This window comes from Bison bison, unplaced genomic scaffold (genome assembly GCF_000754665.1).
Source record: "Bison bison bison isolate TAMUID 2011002044 unplaced genomic scaffold, Bison_UMD1.0 scf7180017864266, whole genome shotgun sequence".
NCBI lineage: Eukaryota > Metazoa > Chordata > Mammalia > Artiodactyla > Bovidae > Bison > Bison bison.
In genome coordinates this window covers 2,367,595-2,369,966 of record NW_011494838.1, presented here as the reverse complement: position 1 = coordinate 2,369,966, position 2,372 = coordinate 2,367,595, and the positions used below count along the sequence as shown (strand labels likewise).

At 60.7% G+C, this 2,372-nt stretch overlaps 1 long non-coding RNA gene across 1 annotated transcript in view; it reads left to right on the top strand.

Annotated features, from left to right (window-relative positions):
• Positions 1-2,365, top strand: part of LOC104994761 — a 32,592-nt gene extending 30,227 nt beyond the window's left edge. Inside the window, exon 3 of the long non-coding RNA XR_825988.1 lies at positions 1,013-2,365. This is a non-coding gene — a long non-coding RNA (uncharacterized LOC104994761). The remainder of the gene's footprint in view (positions 1-1,012) is intronic.
• The last annotated feature ends 7 nt before the right edge of the window (positions 2,366-2,372 follow it).

Sequence of the window (2,372 nt, the reverse complement as noted above, 5' to 3'; positions counted from 1 at the left end):
AGTGTTCTTGCCTGGAGAATCCCAGGGACAGGGGAGCCTGGTGGGCTGCCGTCTATGGGGTTGCACAGAGTCGGACACGACTGAAGCGACTTAGCAGCAGCAGCAGCAAAGCCTGCAGTCCCAGAAGTGGAGAGATCTGCTCGCCCCTCTCTGTCCAGCTTGCTCAAGGGTCCATTGAAGGTCAGCCCCCTGACCCGTGTCCGCAGCTGGTGACAGCCACGTGCTGCCTAAGCAGGCCATCCACCTGGACCACCTGGGCCGGTCTTGACTTTAATTTCCTAGTTGTGTGCACATTGCTTGACGGTTCTGAGCTGTTTCCACCTCTTTAGAATGGGGCTGTGAATAGTACCCAGTCCATAAAGGATGTTCATGTGATGCTGAAAACCTTCAATATCTCTTAGTTAGCTCCTGTGATTTTTTGCTGGAGATGTTAGGGGTGGAGAGGGGAGGGGTCCTGCGTGGATCACACAGGAAGCCAAGCTGGGTGGATCCCTGCCGTTCATGCGTGTGTCCATTTAGTGTGCACTGAATTAGCACCTGCTGTATGCCAGGCCTTGTGCCTGGTCTCCACCCCGAGCTGGAGTGAAGGGGCGTCCGCACCCGCACCCGTTGGGTTGGTCCCAGTGGGAACCCCGATGTCTCTTAAAAAATCCAGGCCAGATTCCCGCCCCTCCCCGCCCGCGGGGGCCCAGCCCGGCCCTCCGCCCTCCCAAACGGGGCGGTCTCTAGCTTGGGCGGAGTGGGCCGGGCGGCTACTTAAGGCCGGGGCGAGCCTGGCGGCCCCGGCCGCCCCCTGCCTGCCTCCCGGGTCTTCTGCCGCCGTCGCTGCCATGGCTGCGCATCGCTGCGCGCTGCTGGGCGCGCTGGTCCTGGCGCTGGGCGCGCTGTCGCAGCCGGCCCGCTTGGCCACCCCGGCGCCGCCGGGGGCGACCCAGGCACGGGCGCCGCAGGGGCGGGTGACCGAGGCGCGGGTGAGTGCCCGGGGGCCCCCGGAGTAACTCTTTATTGTAAGTTCTTGCAGATACAGCTCTAGGAAAAGGGGAGTAATTCAGGTCTAGAATGGAAAAACTGTTTTGTTGCTTTGTAAGTATCTCTTGCTGCTTCCGGGGCTCCGGTGGAGGGGGTGGGCGCCTCCGCCTTGGCTGTTTCCCTCCCAACAGGCTAACCTCACCTTGGCCGGATTTCTTCCCTCTGCGCTGCCTTCTGACTTCTTACCCATCTCTGCCTCCCGATTTCTCCTTCCCTCTGCCTCATTTCTCGCCTTCCGTCTGGGATTTCTCCTTTCATTTCAGAGTCTTCTTTCTCATCTGATTTCTCACAGGATTCCCCTCTTCCCTGGATTCCCTCCTCTTTCCTGTACCATCTCACCTTCACCTGCTTCCCTTCGTCACTGCGATTTCTTCTCCCGTCTCTGATGCCACCTCTGCCTTGTCTGGTTTCTCTTCGCTCCAGTTGTTCTTCCTGTTCTCCACTCCGCTGCCTGAGTTCTCCCGTCTGGTTTTTTGACTTCTTCCACTAGATCCGGCCCGAGGTGGCCCGCACCTGCTGATTGCCCTCGTCTGACTCCCAGCTAACCATCCCGTTCCGCTCCGTTTCCAGCCCCGCGCATGGTCTGACCGCCTGTCCCCCGTCCTCCACCACCTTGTCTCCAGCAGGCTCCCGCAGACCCCTGCTGCGTCCTTTCGCCTTTTCCAAGAAATGGAATTTGGGGGTGGGGTGGGGTTTTAGGGGCAGGAGGGAGGAGGCAGACAGCGCAGGAGGCCGCCTGGGCTCAGCCGTCTAGGCCCTTCTTGGAGGTGTGATGGGGACGTGGATGGGGCGGAGGGGGAAAAGAGCCAAAGCAGACAGTCCCCTCACCTCTTGGGGCCTCAGTCTCCCGATCTGCAGGGTGGAGTTGGATAATGAACTCTGTGAGGACCCTTCTACTTCTCAGGGCCACCGAGGATGCTGGAAGGGTTTAAGCTGAGCCCCTGGCCACCCCCAGATTTACCATTGCCATCTGAGGGGTCTCCCCATGGTCCCAAAGCTCTTGGAGTCTGGGCCAGTTCCTGCTCTGTCATTTCCTGGCTGGGGGTCCCTGGCTTCACTCCTCCGTGCCTCAGCTGTTGCATCCAACTGGCACTAAGACAGGAAGGGAGAAGGGAGGGAGAGCCTTCTGTCCCCCATCACCAGGGAGATGAGAAGGAGCGAGAGACGCTGGCCAGGGCAGGGCTTGGAGCCTAAACTCTGCCCTGTGTGCTCACTCGTCGAGGGCGGGGTCCTAGGACGCGGTGGGGAGAGTCAGGCTCAAGTGAGGTACTCTTGGTGCTGGAAACCAGCCTCCCTCGTGCCCCAGGGTCTGTCCCCACTGTGGTCCCTGCCCTTGCTCAGGC